This window comes from Ovis canadensis, chromosome 18 (assembly GCF_042477335.2).
Source record: "Ovis canadensis isolate MfBH-ARS-UI-01 breed Bighorn chromosome 18, ARS-UI_OviCan_v2, whole genome shotgun sequence".
Lineage (NCBI taxonomy): Eukaryota > Metazoa > Chordata > Mammalia > Artiodactyla > Bovidae > Ovis > Ovis canadensis.
This window is the reverse complement of record NC_091262.1, coordinates 31,477,051-31,501,270: the sequence shown is the minus strand read 5'-3', so window position 1 is coordinate 31,501,270 and position 24,220 is coordinate 31,477,051. Positions and strand designations below refer to the sequence as shown.

General features: G+C 43.7%; 1 protein-coding gene, 1 long non-coding RNA gene and 1 other non-coding gene across 6 annotated transcripts in view; 1 reads left to right on the top strand and 2 right to left on the bottom strand.

Annotated features, from left to right (window-relative positions):
• NTRK3 (neurotrophic receptor tyrosine kinase 3) overlaps nucleotides 1-24,220 on the top strand; it is a 410,810-nt gene that overhangs the window by 273,763 nt on the left and 112,827 nt on the right. The gene's annotated exons all lie outside the window — the stretch shown is intronic.
• LOC138423364 (uncharacterized) overlaps nucleotides 1-24,220 on the bottom strand; it is a 29,137-nt gene that overhangs the window by 3,013 nt on the left and 1,904 nt on the right. The window contains exons 2-3 of one of the 2 annotated variants that reach the window (XR_011250245.1): nucleotides 14,972-15,122; nucleotides 5,270-6,519 (exon numbers count right to left, since the gene is read on the bottom strand). This is a non-coding gene — a long non-coding RNA (uncharacterized lncRNA). Of the gene's footprint in view, nucleotides 1-5,269; nucleotides 6,520-14,971; nucleotides 15,123-24,220 lie in introns of those variants that run through there. The other variant, XR_011250246.1, reaches the window with a different exon arrangement.
• TRNAG-GCC (transfer RNA glycine (anticodon GCC)) lies at nucleotides 13,115-13,187 on the bottom strand. Its single transcript has one exon. It is a non-coding gene; the product is annotated as a tRNA-Gly (tRNA).

The window sequence follows — 24,220 nt, the reverse complement described above, 5'->3', positions numbered from 1 at the left end:
TCAATCTTTCCCAGCATCAGAGTCTTCCCCAATGAGTCGGCTATTTGTATCAGATGGCCAAAGTGCCAGGAGACTGGGATGAGGACGGGAAAACATGCTCACTTCCTGGAGGCAGAGAATTTAAAATGTGAAATTCTTAAAGGGCACCTAGTTCTGTGGGTACCAAATATATGTTCTCAGGTATCTTCACTAAAATCATCCAGAAGCTTCTAGGAACCACTGTGTCCTGGATTCCATCCCAAGATTCTGGTTGGTAGTCTGAGTGTGGGCTGGCCAGCTTCTTAGAGATTCAGAGATACTCAAGAGAATTTGGCAGCTATTGATTCCATCCAATCTCTTTGCTTTACAGACAAGAAACAGCAGCTTCGAGTGGTTAAGACTTTTGTCCTGAGAGATTCTGTGACTTGGTGGCTTTGGCATCATCAGAAGCAGATGTCCCACCTTTCTTTTTCACCAAAATGCCCCTCCTAACATCCTACACACAGAACTTCTCCCAGCACCACCTCTCTCCCTTGCAGATTCTAGAATTATATTCCCTCTTAGTTAGTCTCAGCATTCCGTCTCTATTTTCTCTCCTGGAGAGACCCAACCCAAATTAATTTCAGCTTTTTTCTTTCAGGGGACACCTCCCTTCTGAATGGGAACCTCTTTCTTTCTAGTGTATAAAAATCTTTTGGTTCCCTTGGTTCTCAGCATCTCTAGAGATAAGTGGCCAAGTCAGCCTAGTAGATAATTTGTGGGCAAATCCTCTCCAGTGGTGATGCTGCAGAGCTCTGGTTGTGAAGGACCATTAGCCTCCACAACCATGGAGATATAGAAGTGCAGCATCTTAGGGCAAAAGGAACCTTAGGTGTTCCACTCATCCACCCATTTGACAGATGGGATCACTGAGGCCTAGAGAGGTTGGGTGGCTTGCCCAAGAAACACAGCTGGTTTGTAGGTGTAGAAAAGAAGAAGGATTAAAAGTCAGGTCTTCAGATTCCTCTGCCCCATCCTTGCCCTGATTCAAATAAGCACATCTTTTATGGCAGAATTTCACATATCTGGAGACACATTGAAGGCAGGAAAAATTGGTTTCCTGATACAGGTCTTTGCTTGTTTCTCAATAAAGAACATCTTAGGACTAAAGGATATTCGAGAGATCTTTCTAATCTTGGATCTCCTTCACTCCTTGCAGGTGGTCATCCATCTCAATACCTTTCTTCAAGTGACCCAACGCTCCTCTTTCCACAGTGGTCCAGCCCATGTGTAGGGCGTTCTAGTTGTGAGAAAGGCCTCACTGTCTTGGCCTAAGAATCAGCCTCCTGGGGGCCCACTCCCTGGACCTCACTGCTCTGCCTGGAGACACTCAGCCAGCAATGCTGTGTTGAGAGCAAGCCCTGGCTTTGACACTGGGTTTTAGTGCTGCTCTGCCAGCTGTCAGTTGCGAATCTCCAATAATCCTGCTGCAGCTTCTCGAGCCTTGGCTGTAAAATGGGGGTAGTAACACCCCTGTCAGAGGGTCATGCTGAATATAACCCCAGCTCTCATGCTCAGGATCCGCATCTCACAGGGCATGTCCTAGCACCCTGGACTCCCCGTGGCTCCTTCCAGGCTCTGTGTCTCCCTCTTCCCATACCAAACCTTCACATATCCTTCCGCTGTTTCTCAAGTGGCTCTGGCCTCAGTGCTCCATGTACTTTTTGGCAGTTTTCACACGTGTTTCTCAGCTGAGAAATCTCTCCTGAGATGAGTTTCTGTCCCTTTTCCACGCATGAGGAAGCATGCCTGCTAAGTCACTTCAGTTGTGTCTGACTCTTTGCAACCCAAAGGACTGTAGCCCACCAGGCTTCTCTGTCCATGGGATTGTCCAAGCAAGAGTACTGGAGTGGGTTGCCATGCCCTCCTCCAGGGGATCTTCCTGACCCAGGGATCAAACCTGAGTCTCTTATGTCTCCTGCTTTGGCAGGTGGGTTCTTTACCACTAGCACCACCTGGGAAGCCCCACAAGAGGAAGGGAATGTAACCATTACCCATGGCATAGCTTCATGTCTCTAAGGCAAGTATTCTGTATCCTGGAATCCATAGTTTGGAGACTGTCTATGTTGGGTTGTGCATGTGTGAGTCAGCGTGTGTGCGTGTGTGTGCGCAGAAATCCAGCTGTGTGTCTCTATGTTTCTCTTTGAGTGTACATGTCTCTGTGTTCATAGACATTGTCTCATAAATCTGTAATATTGGAGCCTTGGCTCTCCTGGTCCATTTTTTAAAGTGGGAACCTATTACTCTTTTTTTTTTTTTCAGTTGCATCTATTTATTTGCTTACTTATTTTTTGGCATGTAGGAACTTAGTTCCCCAACCAGGGATTGAACCCATGCCCCCAGCATTGAAAGTGTGGAATCTTAAGCACAGGCCCACCAGGAAAGTCCCTGTCCTGGCCCGTTTTTCATGTCAGGGAGGTGTGCACTGTTTCTTTAAGTCCCAGAATCTGCCGATGCCATGGGGCAGGGCTTTTCAGTTCATCCTTTTTTCCACCTGAAGCTGCATGTGCCGCGTCACATTTCCATCACTAATCTGAAAAGCACTTTGCAATGAATGACACCTGAGCTGTGTAAGATATTAATAGCTGCAGAGATTTCATCCTTGTGCCATTTAAATCCCTTGCATACACTTTTATGGAGACAGTGAGGGATAAGGAGAAAAAAGCCTAGAATAATTATAAAAGGTACAGAAAAACATATTTTTGGGTGATTAAAATAGTATTTTGTTTTTATCATCCACCCTGCTGCCTCCTGGGCTTCCCAGGTAACACAGTGATAGAGAATCCATCTGCCAAAGCAGGAGATGCAGGAAGTATGGTTTCAATCCCTGGGTCGGGAAGATCCCCTTGAGTAGGAAATGGCAACCCAGTCCAGTATTCTTGTGCAGAAAATCCCATGGACAAAGGAGCCTGGCGGTTTCATTCCCTGGGCTTGCAAAGAGTGGGACACAACTGGGTGCCTGAGCACGCACACGCAAAAGACCACCAGTCACTTGAGTCGGTCCGTCCCCTGGTTCTACCAGTTCAATTGTCTGTATTTTGAGGCTGAGTCATATAGATCCTTTTAAGTTTGGCCTTTCATACTCTCTAAACACCTGCTGAATTCTTCTGCATGTTTTCTTGTCCTGTGGAAGGCAGCAGCACACACATTTTTCTTGGGGGAAATGCTCCTTGAACGTGCACAAGGGTGGGACCATGTGTTCTCTTAGTAATAGCTGGATTTTCTCAAATTAATTTTTACTGAAGTATAGTTGAATTACAATATTGTGTTAATTACTGCTGTACAGCAAAGTGTATCAGTTATACATATACATTTTTTTCATATTCTTTTCCATTATGGTTTATCACAGGGTATGGAATATATTTCCCTGTGCTATACACTAGGATCCTACGGTTTATCAATCTTATACCAGTTTGCACCTGCTGATCCCAAACTCCCAATCCTACCCTCTCCCACTCTCCTCCGCAACCACAAATCTGTTCTTCATGACTGTGACCTGTTTCTGTTTCATATGGGGATGAGTATGCATGCGTGCTTGGTTGTATCTGACTCTTTGCAACTCCATGGACTGTAGCCCGCCAGGCTCCTCTGTCCATAGAATTTTCCAGGCAAGAATGCTGGAGTGGGTTGCCATTTCCTTGCGCAGAGGATCTTCCCAACCCAGGGATCGAACTTGCATCCCTTACATCTCCTGCCTTGGCAGGTGGATTCTCTGCCGGTTAAGCCACCAGGGAAGCCCCTTCTGTTTCACAGATAGGTTCGTTGTGTCCTATTTTCGATCCCACAGATAAGTGATCTCATATGCGTTTGCTTTTGTCTTTCTGGCTTACTTCACTTGGCATGATAATCTCTGGTTACATCCATGTTGCTGCAAACAGCATTATTTCATCCCCTCGTTATGGCTGAGTACTAGTCCATTGCATATATGTATCACTTCTTCTTTATCCACCCATCTGTCCATTGACAGTTCCCTTGTTCCCATGTCTTGACTACTGTGAACAGTACTGCTCTGAACAAAGAGGGTGCATGTATCTTTTTGAATTACAGTTTTGTCTGGATATATGCCCAGGAGTGGGATTGTGGAATCATGTGGTGATCCTTCTAATAACTGTTTTGTGTTGGTAATTTTGGCCAAAGTAGCACATATTGAAACCATATCCTCAAGGAATACTTTTGACTCTGCCCTATGTTTCTTTTCTAGACTGCATAGTTTAGATTATCCACTAATGAGAAGCATTCCCCTTTTCTTGCCCATGTGAAAGTTTATCTGCCCATTTTCTGGGCTACATTCCTCCTATTGCCCAAGGCACATTCAGAAAATCTCTTGAGATCTTCCTATACTTTACACCTTTTGTTTTAGCATTATATTACCTGGAAGAGCTAAGGGTCATTTAAAAATCAGAGTTGCTCTGGTGTAATCTCTCTTGGAGATCAAAGGTACCAGAAGATACATTGAGGATGGAGAGTGCAGGTAAGCAGGGAAGGAGCTTATGATGGATAAAGTGTGAGCATTGGACCAGGTGGGTGATGGTGCCAATGCTGAGGGACAAGACAGATAAGGTAGAGCCCAGAGTCAGGTCAGGGGCACACCAAATGGAAGTACCCCAAGAAAGCTAGATACGCTAGTGAAGATGCTCATTATCCTGTCTCCCTTTTCTTAGGTATCCCTGATGCAAGAGATTCTCCTCTTGATCGAGGAAGGATTTCCAAGAGTCTCTGACCAGTTTCCCATCCATGACAGCGTATCTCCTCAATTACCATGGAGATTTCCATTTTAAAAATAGCTATTGGGTGGATAATCTTAGTGCCAAAAAAAAAAAAAAATCCAAATATATCACAGCAGTTGGTTCTCCACACCCTTATGCCTATTTACTCCCTTGAGGATTCTCATCAGGTTTAACTTTTCCTTAAGAAAGTGTTTATTCCCCCATATGTTATATTGGCTCAAGCAATAAGTGATTCCCTGGTTGAAAATGTGTTACGTGGCCCTCTTGCTTCTTGGAGGAGCAGAGTATTGTTATACTTAGGTGTGTGGATGCTGGAGGAATCTCACCTATGTTGCAATCTCAGCTCTGCCTCCTAGGAGCCGTGTCACATTGGGAAAGTAACTTAACCTCTCTCTGTACCTCGGTTTTCTCGTCAGACATTAGACCAATATGGTACCTGGATCTTGGAGTTCTGTGTTGTAAAGGAACTAAAACCTGGCAGGTGCTGAGAATAGCACCTGGTGTATAGTAAATCCTCCAAACAGGCCAGTTAAGGTTTTTTCCAAGAATGCTCTGAAACACACTGGCCCAGTTTCCATGAATCATGGGAATGATATAGTCAATAGGTCTACAAGTCCATAGAGTTGCTTCAAAGCTCAGAGGTGGCTGCTTCTAGACCTTCCGACTTATCTCCACATAGTTGTCAGTTAGATCCAGAGCATTCTGCTTGTACTCCACACCTGTCTGCTTCAAAAGACAAGACAGCAGCTAGCATTTGATTGTCTCAGTAAAGCATTAGTCAGGTAATTCATTGATCTTATCTTTTGTGTCCCCTTCTCAACCCTAGGCCTGTGGTTGGCTCTGCGATTATTGAGTGGAGCTGAGGGTCCAAATGCTGGCAGGATGCACTCGGTAGATGCAAACTTCTCTCTGACCTTGAAGTGTTTTGCGAAAGTTATTTGCATGTTGAGGACTCAGTTAATATCTGGTTTGGGCTTACTTATCAAGTTCTCTGGGCTTCCTCCCTCTCTTTCTACTTGAGCAGTTTACTATTTATTTGTATTTTAAATTGTGTTCTAGTTTTTGTGATAGGCTGAGATTTAGTCGTCTTTGTTTTCATTTTTTGTTGGTTTTTGAGAACCTGGGGCTTTTGATTCATAAGAATCTTGTTTTCCCTGGGCTTCCAGTAAGTAGTTTTTGCATAGCCTCTCAGGTTTTTCCTGGGTTTCAATTTTGTTTCCGTTTCAGTATGAGGTTAACAATGAAACTGTCTACCCATTTGTCTATTGCTTTGCTTTGCTACTCCACAATTTAAAAAAATATCTAAAGATTAAAGCAGAGATACCATTGATTCCTCAACCGGCAGTTCTTACTTTGGCGGTTTGTTGTTCAGTCACTAAGTTGTATCCATCTCTTTGGCGACTCCATATATCCTGTCCAGGCGACCAGTAGCCCGCCAGGCTCCTCTGTCCATAGGATTTCCCAAGCAAGAATACTGGAATGGGTTGCCATTTCTTTCTCCAGGGGATCTTAGATAGGGAAACTGATTGGGGTAGGATTCCCACATCCTCCATGTAATTCCTGGCAGCTTTAGCCAATAGGTATGAGGGTCAGGGCACATAAACATTATCAACAGATTCACCATTTCCTTGAGGGCAGAGTCAGGTTGCTAGTGGAAATGTCTTGAACAAGGTCTTCCATTATCCATCCTTGACTGAACTTATGTCTGTCCTTTGAAGTTTTATAGTTCTCGTGGATGATACTGAATGCTTTATAGCTTGAAGAGTGGAGAAAACTAAAAAAAAAAAAAAAATGCTTAGCTCTTAGATTTTTACTTTGAAAGAAATGATATCCTACCCCATGGACTGTTGCCCGCCAGTCTCCTCTGCCCATGGGATTTCTCAGGCAAGAGTATTGGAGTGGGGTGCCATTTTCTTCTCTAGGGGATCTTCCCAACTGAGGGACTGAACCCAAATGTTGAGCATTGCAGGCGGATTCTTTACCAACTGAGCCACCAGGGAAGCCCAAATTTTATGTATATTAGATCTCAAAAAAAAAATCATTTAAAAGAAACCCAAACCTATATGGACACTACACAGTTTGAATAGATGCCTACACGCACCTTGTGTGGGGCCCTGTTGATGAACTGCAGAGATTCTCAGAGGAGGGCCCAGGGGTTGGCTCAGTGGTATTGAGGATCTGGTCACTCAAAGCAGAGGCTAGATACCAACTGGTGTGGACATACTTCAGCATTTGAACAATGACCATACCGGTGTGTATCCTCTACTGTTAGCCCTGAGCTATGCCTGAATCCTATGACTTCCACTCAGGGCTCCGCTGTTACCCCACTGCAGCAGCAGAAAGCCTATATCCTCATGGCTTGAATCGGACCATCATAACATCAAGAAGTTTGAGCTCTGCAGATTTAGAATCTCCAAGTCTGTGGATCAGGGAGCTGAGAAATATCAGCATTTCGGGACTTCCCTGGTGGTCCAGTGACTAAGACTCTGTGCTCTCATTTCAGGGGACCCGGGTTTGATCCCTAATCAGAGAACTAGATCCTACATGCTGCTCACACACTGCAACGAAAGGATCCCGCGTGCCACAACAAAGACCTGGCACAGCCAAAGGGAAAAACAATAGCATTTCATTCAATAATTTTGAGTAGGGTCTCACAGAGGATGGTAGAAGTGCCTGGTTCTATTGAATCATATCATAATACAATATAAAAGCCTCTCTCTCTCTCTCTCTCTCTCTCTCTCTCTCTCTCTCTCTCTTTCTCTCTGAGTCATTTGTATTCTCTGGTAAGTCTCTTTTTGTCTATCTGAATGTCTCTTTCTCATCTGAGTTCCATGAGCCAATCCAAAGTGTCAAAGATGTAATCTTAGAGGGGAACTCTCCCACTTCAGCTACTCATCAAGCTCGTACCCATAGCAGCTTTATATAAGACCCCTGTATCCTTCCCAGAGACATATCTATATAGCTCAATCCATGGGAAATGAAATTTACATGGGAGAAGGGACGGTGTCTATGTATTACTTATTCAGTGACATCCTGTCTCATTGCAAACAGTGTTAGAGATGGTTTGCAAAAATATACATGGGCAATGCAATGGGATCAATGAAGAGAATGATAATATCTGGAAATAGGGGAAATAAGTATAAGGAAATAAAACTAGCAGCCAGATTAGACTATTAAGTACCTGATGATAGAGGGAGCTTATGGATTTGGCTCCAGGCATCCCAGTGGCCAAAGCACAGAGGTAAATATTTTAGGTTACAGGCTGCTGTTCAGAGGAAGAATAGCTTTCTCAAATGTTGTGGTTTAACAGAAGCTTCTCCCACAGCACCGCATAAAGAGCAGAGTGTGGGATGCAGAGTTACGCTCACCAGCAACCTGAAAATAGACCCCATTGCACACCTCTTAGGAACATTGGTTAAAATACCCCTTGATGCAAGTCAGTGGCTTCATGCTGAAACCCACTTCACAAACTGGGTGGGTGGCAGGAGAGACGTTTTCAGAAGCACCCATAGGAGCCTGGTCTTACCCTGGGGAGACCCAGCCTTGCCTGGAAAATGGGAGCCTTTGGGGAACTCCATTGCTGAGGGCTGACGGAATTTCCCTCTTTGTCCCAGAACATCTCATCTGGGGCCTTGTAGGTCAGCTTTCCCAGCCAGTGGTGCCCTTCCCATCTCACCCCCTCTTCCCACTAAGGCTTTTCTTCCCAGGCTTATTGGAACTTGATCATGTGAGGCCGTAAATCATCAAAATCCAGAACAAATCTCACTTGACGTTTTTATCTTGACTCTTCTGGGGGCCTTTAATTAGCATGATTGCAGCGCAGGAGATTGCCCCGATGGAATCTGCACTGCTCTTGATGATGTAATGGCTGTGGAACATTCTCTAGTTTCTGCTTCTGGTCATCTTGGAAAGACTCTGATTAAAAGTGATTAAGCTCCTTAATATGGTCATAATAAAGGGCAGTAGCAGTGAGTTTATGGATTAAAACAAATGCATCGGGACCTGGGCTCACGGAGCTGCACAAAGCTCACGCCTAACGCCACGATGGGGGTAGTCTGCCGGCCTGGCTGCCACCGCCATGGCAAGCACTGCCCTCCTGGCCCTGTGGTGGCCACTGCCCCACGGCTCAGGCAGCAGATGTCCTTGCCCGCCCTGCCCTCAGCCATGGCACACGCATCACAGCGGGCAGCCATGAATTCACAGCCCTATTAATGGTCCACGGCTTTGGGGAGCATCAGAATATGTTATGGCTGAAGACAGAATTTTAGTTGGCATTAAGGCTCCTGATTTCTCCAGTTCCTAAAGTACAGGGTATGGTGAAACCCTCTACTGGTGTAGAATGTGCCATAACAGTGGTTTCCAGCTGGGCTGACTCTGCCACCCATGGGACCTTTGAGAATGTCTGGAGACATTTTTGGTTGTCCCAGTGGGGTGGAGGATGCTACTGGCATCTAGTAACTAGAGAGATGCCAAACATCCTACAGTACACGTGTGGGCATTCTACAATGCCCACCATCAAGAATTATTTGGCCCCAAATGTCACTAAGACAGAGGTTAAGAAATCCTATACTCTTCAAGGAAGACTCCAACATTGTCTTATTTAAAGTTCGTAAGGGCCTGGTGAGAGAGAAGGTATAAAAGCTTTATTTCCGTTTTACAGATGGGAAAACTGAAGCCTATGGAGGTCACATACCTTCGCTCTCCAGCAGAGTCAGGCCGTCTGGTCATGTCCTTCTTATTCCACGGGCGCTTGCTCACACTGCATGGGTGACGTGAACATCGGGGTCTCCACAAGGGTCCAGAAGAGGATACAAGTTTTATTTAAGTGCTTAGGGCATTTCTCTGGAGAAAGCACGATCCCAGGTGTCTTATGTAGGAAAAGTACACCGACTTTGTATCTTTGCCCTTGGTATCAAAAAACACATATCCATCAAAAGTTCAGTTCAGTTCAATTCAGTCGCTCAGTCGTGTCCGACTCTTTGTGACCCCACGAATCGCAGCACGCCAGGCCTCCCTGTCCATCACCAACTCCCAGAATTCACTCAGACTCGTGTCCATCGAGTCAGTGATGCCATCCAGCCATCTCATCCTCTGTCGTCCCCTTCTTCTCCTGCCCCCAATCCCTCCCAGCATCAAAGTCTTTTCCAATGAGTCAACTCTTCACATGAGGTGGCCAAAGTACTGGAGTTTCAACTTTAGCATCATTCCTTCCAAAGGAATCCCAGGTCTGATCTCCTTCAGAATGGACTGGTTAGATCTCCTTGCAGTCCAAGGGACTCTCAAGAGTCTTCTCCAACACCACAGTTCAAAAGCATCAATTCTTTGGCGCTCAGCCTTCTTCATAGTCCAACTCTCACATCCATACATGACCATTGGAAAAACCATAGCCTTGACTAGATGGACCTTAGTTGGCAAAGTAATGTCTCTGCTTTTGAATATGCTGTCTAGGTTGCTCATAACTTTTCTTCCAAGGAGTAAGCATCTTTTAATTTCATGGCTGCAATCACCATCTGCGGTGATTTTGGAGCCCCCCAAAATAAAGTCTGACACTGTTTTCACTGTTTCCCCATCTATTTCCCATGAAGTGATGGGTCCAGATGCCATGATCTTTGTTTTCTGAATGTTGAGATTTAAGCCAACTATTTCACTCTCCTCTTTTACTTTCATCAAGAGGCTTTTTAGTTCCTCTTCACTTTCTGCCATAAGGGTGGTGTCATCTGCATAGCTGAGGTTATTGATATTTCTCCGGGCAATCTTGATTCCAGCTTGTGTTTCTTCCATTCCAGCGTTTCTCATGATGTACTCTGCATATAAGTTAAATAAGCAGGGTGACAATATACAGCCTTGACGTACTCCTTTTCCTATTTGAAACCAGCCTGTTGTTCCATGTCCAGTTCTAACTGTTGCTTCCTGACCTGCATACAGATTTCTCAAGAGGCAGGTCAGGTGGTCTGGTATTCCCATCTCTTTCAGAATTTTCCACATATTCTTGTGATCCACACAGTCAAAGGCTTTGGCATAGTCAATAAAGCAGAAATAGATGTTTTTCTGGAACTCTCTTGCTTTTTCCATAATCCAGCAGATGTTGGCAATTTGTTCTCTCATTCCTCTGCCTTTTCTAAAACCAGCTTGAACGTCAGGAAGTTCACAGTTCACGTATTCCTGAAGCCTGGCTTGGAAAATTTTGAGTATTACTTTACTAGCGTGCGAGATGAATGCAATTGTGTGGTAGTTTGAGCATTCTTTGGCATTGCCTTTCTTTGGGATTGGAATGAAAACTGACCTTTTCCAGTCCTGTGGCCATTGCTGAGTTTTCCAAATTTGCTGGCATATTGAATGCAGCACTTTCACAGCATCATCTTCCAGGATTTGAAATAGCTCAACTGGAATTCCATCACCGCCACTAGCTTTGTTCGTAGTGATGCTTTCTAAGGCCCACTTGACTTCACATTCCAGGATGTCTGGCTCTAGATGAGTGATCACACCATCGTGAATCAAAAGTACTAGGTGTTAAAATGATGGTCAGACTTGATCACATTTGATACTTGGAGAGAAGTAAGATCTTTACAGTGGGTAAAAATGCATGGATACCAGCCTGATGCCAGTTCACACATTTAAATGTTCTGGGATCCCTGGGTGTGTGTGTGCTCAATCATGTCCAACTCTGCGACCCTGTGAACTGTAGCCCGCCAGGCTCCTCTGTCCATGGGATTCTCCAGGCAAGAATACTGGAGTGGGTTGGCATTTTCTGTTCTAGGGGATCTTCCCAACCTAGGGATTCAACCTGCATCTCTGGCGTCCCTTTCATTGACAGGCGGATCTGTTACCACTAGGATCCCTGGTGGTTACATACAGCGTGACATGGTCTGTTGTGACAATGTGAAAGGGTGGTGGTTTTGGAATTGAGAACACACGAGCTGACAAAATGCATTCATACAAAACACACACACACACACCATGGACCCCTCAAGTCTCTGTCTGTCTGGATGTTTATTTGCTTGTGGAAAATCTTCCAGAGCCTGGCAATTTAGTGGAATAATAAAGCTGAGAAGAGCCACCCATAAGGATAAAAATACAACTGTATTCACACTCATTGCTTGGATCATTTCCTGGGAGTTTTAAAGGATTCATAGTATTAGGAGATTCTACTGGGTTGGGATCTTTCATTAAAATGTTATATTTTTTTCCATAAAGTGTTATGTTTTTCCATAACATCTTATGGAAAAACTCCAACGAACTTTTTGGCCAACTGAATATAATGGAATTTGAGGCCAATATCTTGCCATTTCACTCCCTTGTCTCTGTTCCTAGGGCATGTATGGTTGTGTCATTGCACACTGCCTATGGGTCACATTTGGAATTAGAATCTAATTCATGCTGCTTGTGGTCAGGCACTACCCTGTACATTTCCTATGCATATCTGTAACCCTCAGGCCTTCAAGGGAAGTATAATTATCTCTGCATACGGAGGGAAGCCTGAGCTCAGGGGGAGGCATCACTTGCTTGTGGCCCACACGTGGTTGATGCCAGAAGGAGCACTGAAACTTAAGCTTTGCTTTTTCCCTTTACCATGTTGCTATTTAAACAATGCGACCAATTAATTACACCTTTCTCTGTGCTCCTCTAAACAAGCAAGATAGTCTCATTCTCATTAGAAGAGGAAATAGGGCCCCTAAGGCATTGAATTCATTGGCTATAGTGAGAATCTAGAGTCTAGAAATTGCATCTCCTGCCTCCTAAGCTAGCTGGTGTGCTTGGGGAATGAGGAATAGAATCCACTTCCTTGCCTCTCCTGCAGTGGTAGGTGGGGGTTCTTCATCACGAGCGCCACCTGGAAAGTTCCATGAGGGGCCCTGGGAAGTCCCAAAGGAATTCATTCACACACAGAGTTTCTGAAATAAATTGATGTAGTGTTAGTCTCAGTTCTTCCACCGATCGTTTCCTATCTGAATTGGCTCTGCTCTGAATGGAGTAGACTATAGGACTCCAAACTGAGAATTACTCAGAGTGCTGTTAGTTAGTTAGGTCACTCAGTCGTGTCCAGCTATTTGCGACCCCGTGGACTGTAGCCCACCAGGCTCCTCCGTCCATGGGATTCTCCAGGCAAGAATACTGGAGTGGGTTGCCATTTCCTTCTCCAGGGGATCTTCCCGACCCAGGGATCGAACCCAGGTCTCCTGCATTGCGGGCAGATGGTTTAACCTCTGAGCCACCAGGGAAGCCCTACTCAGAGTGCTGGAGGGCATTTAAAATTATATATATATATATATATATATATATATATATATTTGTTTCTTTATTTGGCTGCCCTCGGTCTTTAGCTGTGGTACTTGGGAGCTTCAACCATCGTTGTGGCATGTAGGATCTTCTTCCCTGACCAGGGATCGAACCTGGGCCCCCTGCACTGGCAGCGCAGAGTCTTAGCCACTGGACCACCAGGGAAGTCCCAGGAGTGCATTTCTTGAGGGCATCATTTAAGGGCAAGAGTCTTGCTTCGGGTCTGATGAAATAAATTCAAGAGCCTAAAAAGGTTTCTAATTCCTATTCCAAGTGTGGCCACACTTTAAGGACTGCAGGATGCTCTTCCGGGTTTGTTCTGAAAGCATCACCAGCTCTCCCAGGCCTTCTCCTTTTCAAGGGCTCTGCAGTGTTGCTAATGGTGCTGTCATGGACCATACTGAAGAACCCCAGGGCTGCATAGATCCCCACCTCCTCTCCTATCTCCTGCATTTAATGAGTCGCAAAATATCTGATTTGCATAAGATATCTCTGCATTTCTCTGGCGTCCATCTCCTTGATTCTTCTCTGGTGACCCCAGCCCTGACTGACCACTGTCCAGCTGCTTCAGTCACCCTTTCAGCCATGGGTCTGCCCTATTGTAATGTGCAAGTGTGGTTCAGACCACCACCTGTTTTTTTTGACAGCTCAGGAGCTAAGAATGTCTTTATTTTTAAATGGTTGGAAAATATCAAAAGAACTATCATCTTTCCCGACATGTGAAAGTGATATGCAATTCAAATTTCGGTGCCCATAAATAAAGTTTGTGGGAGCAGAGCCACGCTCACTCATTACATACTGTCCGTGGCTGCTATCATGTGACGATGGCAGAGCTGAGTACTTGCAACAGAAACTGTGTGTCCTGGGAGGCCAGAAGTCTTTACTATCTGGTCTTAGAAAAAGCTTGCAGGCCCCTGCCCTACCTCTTCAGTCGTCCCCTCTCTCACATTTTTCCAAACTCATCTATCACTCAAACTCCTGAACTCCCTACATCATTAGTCCAAGTTAATCTCCATCTGGGCTTCCTAGGTGGTGCTAGTGGTAAAGAACCCACCTACCAATGCAGGAGGTGTAAGAGGATGTGGGTTTGATCCCTGGGTCGAGAAGATTCCCTGGAGGAGGGCCTGGCAACCTACTCCAGTATTCTTGCCTGGGAAATCCCATAGACAGAGGAGCCTGGTGGGCTACAGTCCATAGGGCTGCAAAGTTGTTCACCCCTGAAGCAACTTAAGCATACACACACAGTCTCCATTTATTTCCCAGTAGGAACTCCTTGCCCATCTCAGGTATATCTTATACCTCCCCACTAAGACCATCACTCAACTGATTCTTTCTGCCTGGAATAACTGTTCCTTCCCATCTTCTTCGAAAACGTCTCTGTTCTTCCAGCCTCACAGCAAATGCGATCTGCCTTGAAGTTCATCTCCCACACTGGTTAGCTCCCTAAAGCGCTTCTGGATCTGCTTTTAAGGCATGAAGTCCTTTCTGTTACTCCTGGCTACTTCAGCAGAGGTCCTAGGGACCTAACCAGGGGCAAGGTCCTTGAAGGTGGAGGTGCCCCATAGCTGTTGCCTAGGGCTGCTAAGTGCAGACCAAATGTGTCTGCCTGAGTGTGGGCTCCCTGAGCTCCTGGGGGCTGTTTCCCCAGGTGTGCAGCTCCTGTGGTTATACGACTTAGTTCTCCCCAAACCATGTTGCATTGTTTTGAAAGCGGGAAACAGAATTCACCATTTAGAAACTGATTTTGGAGACTTCCCCAGTGGTCAGTGGTTAAGACTCCACACTCCCACCGCAGAGAGCATGGGTTCAATCCCTGGTTGGGGAACTGAAGTCCTACATGCCACCTGGCAAAAAAATAAACAAATAAATAAATAAATAAATTGATTTTTAACTTTAAGTAGAAAGATTGTTGTCCTCCACTGATATGTCATTTAATCTAAATCTCTTACCTGTGTCGCCACCTCTGCCAGTCCTGTTGGTCCATCGTCACTCTTCATTTATCTGTCTGTCTTCAGCTCTCAGTCCATCAGCTGCTAAATTCTCTCCACAGTAGCCCCACTGTTGTCCCTTGATTGGCGGGTTGCATTTTTATCAGATTACCTGCAAATAGCACCCAACACTGTTGTTTCACCCTGCTGAGCTGGGTCCCTATCTCACCCTTACTCCTGCTTTGTGCTCCAGCCAAATTATACTCTGCTTTTCTGGAAAAAAAAAATCCCTCTTTTCTAGGGCTGCAGTTAACAAAGTCTGACAAACGTGGTGGCTTAGAACTGCAGGAATTTATAGTCTCACAGGTCTGGAGGCCCGAAACCGGAGATGAAGCTGTTGCCGGGGTCACGCTCCCTCTAAAGCCACTAGGGTGAGATCTGCCGTGTATGTTTCTCCTAGCTTCTGGATTTTTGCTCAGTGTCTTGGGCATTCCTTGTAGACGCATCACCTGAGTCACTGTCTTTATGTTCACATGGCATTCTGAGTGTGTGTATGTGTGCATCTGTGTGTCCAAATTTCCCCTGTTATAAGAACACAGATGTATTAGTTAGAGCCTACCCTACTTCAATAAAAACTTCATCTTTCATTTCTACTGAAGTATAATTGATTGACGGTATGAATGATCTCATCTTAACTTGATTATCTGCAAAGCTACTGTTTCCGAATAAGGTCACCTTCTACAGTGGTGGAGTTATCTTTTGTGGGAGTGCAAATCAACCCGTAACAATCCACCATTTGCTATGCTTTTCCCAAGCTGCTCTCACCATTTGCGATGCCCTCCCCTCCACATTTTTGCCTAGAGACCAGCTTTCCCACCTCCTCTCTTCCTCTCACATGGAATCACAACCTCACTAAACTCCCACAGCTCTGGGTGGGTACTGCTCTCTTGACACTTACTAGAGTGGATTCTACATTATAATCATTTAGGATCCCAGTTGACTTTAAACTTCCTTCTCTTTTTTTGCTCCTGGAAGATTGGTTCTGGTGTTTGCAAAAATGATTGCTAGGTAAGCTTAGGAAGGTGTAGCCTTCACATTCTTGGTACTGGATTTTAGGCTTCTCTAGGGTACTAATTGGGTTTTACTCATAAAGATGGCTGAGTGCCCCCAAATTGATGCTTTTGAATTGTGGTACTAGAGAAACCTCTTAAGAGTCACTTGAACTGCAAGGAGATCAAATCAATCTATTATAAAGGAAATCAACCCTGAATATTCATTGGAGGGACTGATGATGAAGCTGAAGCTCCAATATTTTGGCCACTGATGTGAAGAACTGACTCATTGGATTAGACCCTAATGCTGGGAAAGATTGAGAGCAGGAGGAGAAGGGGGAGGCAAAGGATGAGATGGTTTGATGGCATCACCAACTCAATGGACATGAATTTGAGCAAACTCTGGGAGGTCATGAAGGATAGGGAAGCCTGGTGTGCTGCAGTCCATGGGGTCACAAAGAGTCGGACGCAACTTAGAGACTGAACAACATCTTGGTATTTCTGTTCCCAAACTAGACATAGGACCCATGAGCACAGGAGGCCCTCAACAGGTGTCAGCAATTTGGAGATTTGGGGGCAGTGAAAGCAGGGGTCTGAGTCTGCATTTGCTGGTGTCTGTCATTGCAAAGCGCTGACGCTTTGTGACCTGTACGGTGTCTGTCTACTATTCTCAATATGGATCCTTGGCTAGACCAGGGCACTTCCACTGTCCAAAATAAATGAGTCTTTTTCTTTGTGTGACTCTGTGTGTCTGATGATTCCCTTAAATTGAAAAGAGCAAGCACCAAGAAAGGTAAAGAACCGTTGCTGTATACAGATGCATGGTGGGACCATGCATCTTCTTTCCATCTTTCCCTTTATCATTATTTTCAATACGTTCATCATCATCACCAGTCATAGGAATTTCAAGTCAGCAAAGCAACTCAGGCTTATATCTTTTAATTGTTAGGGCTATACATTTAGAATGTGCTAGTTACCCGATCCTATTAACCATACTCTGCTCTGAGATAATCTGCTTAAAATTGATAACACAGTCAGAGATTGGGACTTTATTGATTGTATTTCCTGCTAGACTCAGGCCTTTGCCTTTTGCTTATTGAAGCCTAAACTAAATGGCCTTGACCCTGAGGAAAGTCAGGCACCTGGGGGTGGCAGGCAGACCTGAGGACTTGGGTTCTAAAAGAGGCACATGAGCAAGTCAGAGGAAGGAGGCGTTGATGTTGAGATAATTCTTTTTCTTTCCTTACCTCACAGAGTTATTTTAAGGTTAACATAATCATTTAAAGTTTTGGGAAAAGAAACGCTTGGTAAATGCCAAGATACTATAGTAGAGCTGGAAAATAATGTGGTATATTGTTATACAGAGTCACACAGACACACATGAGTTATATCACGCAGTTCTGAAAAGCAAGTGTTATATTATCTGACATGCGAGTCTATCAGGTAAGAGACAGGGACAGTTGCTGTAAGTGCTTCCTTCCTTGGTTTCAGCATAGCAGAGGGGTCAATATAGCATAAGAGCTGGAATGAGAAAGCCTAGATTCAAGATGGTGCCGCATCTTATTCACAGGACCGCTTGGCATCAGTTGCTGAGGATCTTCATTCTTCCTCATCCACAGACTAGGGATCACAGCAGTTCTCCCCTCATAGGGATACTGTATAGGTTAGATGAGGAAGTCCATGCACAGTACTTTGCTCGTTGCCTTGGCATACGTAAATGCTTATAAATATTAATTGTTAGGTTTTAAAAAATGATCTTACTGAGAAACGAAAAAATATACCCATGAATAGTTCCGCTGTCGTGTATGCATTTAAAATAGTTCCAGGAAACAGAAGAAGAAATATCACACAGAAACTCACAATTAGGAACTCCCTGGTGATCCAGTGGTTAGCGCCCCATGCTTCCACTGCTAGAAGCAAGGGTTTGATCCCTTGGGCCAGGGACTTAAGATGCTGCATGCTGTGGGGCATGAGCAAAAGAGCAGAAAGTCATCACTAACTGCCAAATGACTTACACAGACACTGAGATCTGAGCTGGTTATTGAAGAATTAATTGGAATTAGATGGGGAAATAAGTTAGAAGATAAACATTCAGGATATCACAGTACCATGGAAGTAAGGACCGAAGCAAGATCTGTACGATATGGTCAACTTAGAGTTTATCTAACCCAGAGACAGTGAATAGGGGAAGAGTGGATGACAAGACCAGAATATTTGGCTGGAAATAGGGTGTGGCAAGACCAGTAAGGCAGCCTAAGCCATTTGGGATTCACGCAAAGGCATGTTCAATCATTGTTAGCCACTGAACACAGTGGTGGATTGGTGAATATGAGGTTTTAGCCACATAACTTGACAATGACATGTTAGATAGATTAATCTGTATTACGAAGCCCCAAAACAGTGGCCTTGAAATGGAAACTGGGATTGAGGAAGCCTAAACTAATACTTGTTAATCATCTAATGCATTTCACGTGCCAGACTCTGACCTGATCCTTTTTGTTTTGTTTAATCACAACAGTGCCTGCAAAATAGATAATGATATTTACGGTTTACAGAAAGGGAAATCGAGGCTCTGAGAATTTAGGTAATTCACTTAAGGTTTTAAGGTCACACACAGCTAATGGGTAGTAGAACAGGAATTTGATAGCCTGTTCAGCCTGTCTCCAGGTCTTTCTGCCATGCTTTGCTGAAGTGGGGAATCTAGTAAAAGGATGTGTAAATGAGATCCTGCAAAATAAATACTGAAACTTGATGTCTAATGAGATACAGGGATAAGATGATCTAGGCAATAAATGAGGATGACTCCAGCAGTTTGTGCCTAGGTAATTGTAAGCGTGGTAGAGATTTTAAAGAATTAGCCTATTAGGAAGGGAGATTGTTTGGAATGCGTGTGTGTGGGCTAATTCACTTCAGTCATGTCCAGCTCTTTGCAACCCCATGGACTATAGCCCACCAGGCTCCTCTGTCCATGGGATTCTCTAGGCAAGGATACAGGAGTGGGTTGCCATGCCCTTCTCCAGGGGATCTTCCAAACGCAGGGATCAAACCCAAGTCTCTTAGGCTCCTGCATTGGCAGGCAGGTTCTTTACCACTAGCCCATCTAGGAAGCCCTGTTTGGGATAGAAATTATAGAAATGTTGGGTTTGTGGTTATGATGCGCAGTAACAGAAATGTCAAGTGACCAACTGGCATTATGAGAATGAAATTTACATGGAAGTTTGTGGCTAAAGTGTTAGAATTCACACCCCTGGGTTGGTACAAGGGGTTGGATTTTACAAGGACATGGAGAGCGAAAGAGAGAGAGAGAGAGAAGACGGTTAGAGCAATATTCCTACCCTTTAACTGCCTGAGGATTTTGTTAAAATACTGGGGAGGCGGGTGGGATGAATTGGGAGACTGAGATTGACATATACACACTGCTATGTATAAAATGGGTAACTAATGAAAACCTCCTTAGCACAGGGAACTCTACTCAATGGCCTGCAGTGAGCTTAAATGGGAAGGAAATCTGAAAAAGAGAAGATGCGTGTATCACTGATTCATTTTGCTGTGTAGCAGAAGCTAACACAACATCGTAGACCATACTCCACAACTATACTCCAATAAAAATTAATGTAAGGAATACAGGTTTTGATTTACCAAGTTTGGAGTCAGAGCTTGGAAGTCCTCATTTCTAGCATGCTCTCGGGTGAAGCTGCCACTGCTGGTCAGAAAACCACACTTTGAGTAGTCAGGGGTGAGAGGACTGATCCTTGAGAAGCAACCATAGGTACAGGTGAAGGAAAAGAATCCAACTGAAAGAAGAGGGACAGAAAGGTAGAAAGATGACATAGTGTCCTAAGTGTCATGGGAGACGTGGGATGGTCAAGGTGAAGAGTAATGGAGAAAATCTCGTTAAGGAGTAACCACAGGTGAACTTCAAGATGTCTGTTTCTGGGAACGGAATAGAACTTGGATAACAGGAATTTAATCATTAATGATCTGTGTGATTGTGGAATTGCAATTGGAATTGAATTGTGAAAAATGTTGGTACCCAAGGGCTTCCCTAGTGAGTTTGATCCCTGGATTTGGAAGATTCCCTGTAGGAGAGTATGGCAACCCACTCTAGCATTCTTGCCTGGAGAATCCCATGGACAGAGGAGCCTGGCGGGCTACAGCCCATAGGGCCGCAAAGAGTTGGACACGACTGAAGTGACTTAGCAAGCATGCAGGAATGAACCAAGGAAACAGGATGATAGCCAATGGTATATAAAGTGAAGGACATTGACCCATCATTTACTAGATGAGAATCTGGGAATGTGGGCATGCTTGGATTTGGTACATGAGCATATACCAAAAGATAGAGATGACCATAGGTAGATTTCTGCAGAAAGGAGAATAGAACAGGATTTATGGAAGATGCTGAAGAGACAGGAAATAATTGAAGAAGGAAGCTGGAGATAGGATTGAAGACACCAATTTGAAAAAAAAAAAAAGAAAGAAAGAAAATACATTTTCCTCTAATATAGAAAGAAAGAAATCAGGCTCTGGTCAGGGTGGTGCAGTGAGCTTTTTAGGGCACCTCCTCTGCTCCAGAAACAGAAAAATATGAGAACGCATAACTGGGCCTGAAAGCAAGATAAATAACCTGATGGATCATAAATAGTACAGAAATAAAAGGCTGATGAGCAGGGCTACCTTCATTCTCAGGCTGGGCTCCAAAAAGGAGGCAACAAGTACTTTTACTTTTGTTGGAGGCAGAAAGTAAAGACAGGAATTTAGCTCTTGAGGGTTCTGCACGGCCATATGTACTGCAGATTGCTGGGGAATCATGAGCTGGGGACAAGCTTCCACGCTGATGAAGAGTCTGAAAAAACAGTGTTGTCAATCCCTATATGAGAGTACAGCTAGGAGGAATCTCTGAGCCTATGGAAGGAGGGGAGAGGGATTAAGATGCCACTGTGAGATGATGAACTGACTTAAGCCACTCAACTAGCAAAGACTGTTCTGCTACATCCCATTGCAAAATCAGTATGGAAGGGAGCAACTACTCAACATGAGGAAAAATAAAGTTATATCATTACTTCATACCAGTCACACAAGGAGTTATACATTCATGTTGAAAATTTGAAGTAGAACTTTTTGTTTTCAGCAAATTTTTATTTTAAAATGGTATTACCCTTTAGGGGCCCCAGGCCATCATTATAGGATGGGTTTGGAACTGAAGTTCTAAGAGCCTTGGTGGAGGCAAAAATAGCAACAATAAAAACATTAGACAGTGGTGAAGGAGCACAAAAGAGAAAGATTTAAAAAAACACCCTTCCTACCCAAAATCAACTACAACCCAAAATTATGAACTTTGTAAGAAAAATAACAAATAACAATAGGATATATGTTATTCTGATTCTACTCAACAATGTTCTGGAGATTCTACCCAATTCAATAAGACAACAAAAGAAATGTAAGAATAGTGGAAAGATACATGACCTCCCTTTTGTGAATGATATGATCATCCTACATAGAGTATCAAATGTATTCATAAAGCTAGAATGAATTAGAGAGTTCAGCAATGTTACTAATAAAAGATCAATAAACACAAATTAATATATTCCCTAAACACCATTAGAAACTTTAATTGAAAACAAATCACATTTACAATAGCAACAATAAAATGAAACAAAATAAAAGGCAAAAGATAAGCAATTCTTCTGGAAAATACAAGACAGTATTAAGAGTATAAAATAGAATGAGTAAATGGAGCATGTATCTTGTTCATAAATAGGAAGAACCAATAAATGGAGATGTTGAAGATCCCCTAAGTTTATAGAATAAATACACTCCCAGTAAAAATCCAGCAGGATTTTTGATAGTGCTTACTTGATAAGCTTAATCTATAATTTATATGAGAGAATGAAAAAGAATCACCAAGGTATTTTTTTTTTAAAGAAGATAAAGATTGCGGAGACTTGCTCTCATATACACTATGAGTTGGACACAACTAGGCAACTTCACTTTCATTTTTCACTTTCATGCATTGGAGAAGGAAATGGCAACCCACTCCAGTGTTCTTGCCTGGAGAATCCCAGGGAGTGGGGAGCCTGGTGGGCTGCTGTCTATGGAATTGCACAGAGTTGGACACGACTAAAGCGACTTAGCAGCAGCAGCAGCAGCTCTCATATACAAAAAGGCTTATTATAAAGTTAAACTAATTAAGACGGGGAAACAAATAGGCCAACAATATAATAGTGTGTTTTTTTAGCACTCAGAAAACATATATGTATATGTATGCAGAAGTCGGACACGACTGAGCAACTTCACTTTCACTTTTCACTTTCATTCATTGGAGAAGGAAATGGCAACCCACTCCAGTGTTCTTGCCTGGAGAATTCCAAGGACAGGGGAGCCTGGTGGACTGCCATCTCTGGGGTCACACAGAGTCAGACATGACTGAAGCAACTTAGCAGCAGCAGCATGCAGATATACAGATAGACAGAGATATGTGACTATGTGTATATTTTTGATATGTCATTGCAAATCAACATGAAAGGGAGAATTTATTTAATAAAATCACTTGAGGAAAAATATTGGTATCTCATACCAGGCACACAATAAATTATGAATTCTGGCTGAAATTTAAAAGTAGAAGTTTTTTTTAGGTAAGGTTTTATCTTGAAATACTTTTAGATATACAGAAATGTTGCAGAAAGAATGCAGGGAATTCTCTTATACAGTTTACTCAGTTTTCTTTACTGTAGTCATCCACTTCAAATCACCATGATACATCTGTTACAACTAAGAAGCCAACTTCAGCGTATTACTATTAACTAAACTCAATACTTCATTCTGATTTCACCAGTTTTTCCTCAAATGTCTGTTTTCTGTTTCAGAACCCCATCCAGAATACTGTATTGCATTTAGTTACCAGCCTTATTGTCCCTCGTGGTTCAGTAGGTAAAGAATCTGTCTGCAATACAGGAGCCCTGAGTTCAGTTCTTGGGTTGGGAAGATCCCCTGGAGAAGGGAATGGCAACCCACTCCAATATTCTTGCCTGGAATCTCATGGACAGAGGAGTCTGCGGGGCTACAATCCACGGGGTCACAGAGAGTCAAACACGACTGAGCGACTAACGCTGTCACTTTATCATGTTTCTTTAACTTCATCTGATCTATGAGTTTCTCAGACTTTCTTTGTCCCCGATTACCTTGACAGTTTTGAGGAACACTGGCCAGCCTTTATTCAGAGTGTCTCTCAATTTAGGTTCATTGGTTGGAGTCATGAGTTTTGGGGAGCAAGACCGCAGAGATGAGTGACATTCTCATCACATCATTTCAAGAGCATGTGCTTATCGCCTGGCATCACTGAACTTGCTAGCCCTGGTCACCTGGCTGAGACCATGTTTGCCAGGATTCTCCACTAAAAAGGTGCATTTTCCCCTTGCCATAGTCTTTGGAAGTAAGCTGATAAACATAGCACACAAGCTGGGGAATTAAGCCCCATTTCTTTGAGTGAGGAGTGTCTACATAAATTATTTGCAGTTCTTCTCTAAGAGAAATTGCTGCTGCTGCTGCTAAGTCACTTCAGTCATGTCCAACTCTTAGCAGCCCCATGGATTGCAGCCCACCAGGCTCCTCCATCCATGGGATTTTCCAGGCAAGAGTACTGGAGTGGGGTGCCATTGCCTTCTCCAAGAGAAATTGCTAAATGTAGTATTTTTAGAGGAAAGGAGTACATCCTTTTGATGAGGGGAAAAAAATCTTAAGGTATAGATTCTAAATAACATAAATGGAAAGATTAATACATTTGATGACCTTAATTTTTTTAATGGATATAAGATAGCATATACAAAATTAAAAGATCAACCATAGACGGAGAGAACATAATTCCAAAGCATGTAGTCAGCAAAGAATTTGCATGCAGAATAAATAACAGGCTCCCACAAATAAAAAGGGTAAGACAAACTCATATATAATGTATATATGTATGTGTAGATGTATAGTATGTGTGTATATATTATGTATCATTCTATAATATTATTGGACTTCCAAGGTGGCTCAGTGTTAAAGAATCCACTTGCCATTACAGGAGCCGTAGGAGACCCAGGTTTGATCCCTGGGTCGGGAAGATCCCCTGGAGAAGGCAATGGCAACCCACTCCAGTATTCTTGCCTGGGAAATCCCATGGACAGGGGAGCCTGGTGGGCTACAGTCCACGGGGTCACAAAGAGTCAGACATGAGAGT